Below are 351 nucleotides of genomic sequence, written 5' to 3'. Positions count from 1 at the left end.
GCCGGCCCAGCCCCAGGTCAGGCCCCCCGAGCCGCGGCCCTCCCGGCGGGACCCCGTTGTCGCCGACCCGCATCTCCCGGCTGCAGGAGAAGGAGGAGCTGCGACAGCTCAATGACCGCCTGGCCATTTACATTGACCGTGTGCGGGCACTGGAGCTGGAGAACGACCGTCTGCTGCTGAAGATATCAGAGAAGGAGGAGGTCACCACCCGGGAGGTACGGCCGGAGTTGGGGGCGAGCAGCGACTGCTCCTGTGGCGCCCCATGCCTCCATCCCGGGGCGGGTCCGCGGCCCGGGACTCGCCTGGCCAGCTCCCGCCCGTTCCCTGCGCGGCGCGCGGTGCGCTGTGGCG

The 351-nt window shown here is 72.1% G+C and overlaps 1 protein-coding gene across 1 annotated transcript in view; it reads left to right on the top strand.

Moving 5' to 3' along the window:
• Positions 1-6: 6 nt before the first annotated feature.
• The window catches only part of LMNB2 (lamin B2), a 36,083-nt gene continuing 35,738 nt past the window's right edge, over positions 7-351 (top strand). The window contains exon 1 of the mRNA XM_005427318.2: positions 7-215. The gene's annotated coding sequence lies outside the window, so the exon portion shown is untranslated. The remainder of the gene's footprint in view (positions 216-351) is intronic.

The sequence above is a fragment of the Geospiza fortis genome, unplaced genomic scaffold (assembly GCF_000277835.1).
Source record: "Geospiza fortis unplaced genomic scaffold, GeoFor_1.0 scaffold254, whole genome shotgun sequence".
Classification (NCBI taxonomy): Eukaryota; Metazoa; Chordata; class Aves; order Passeriformes; family Thraupidae; genus Geospiza; species Geospiza fortis.
Note: the sequence above shows the minus strand (reverse complement) of the source record. Positions and strands in the feature narration are given on the sequence as shown.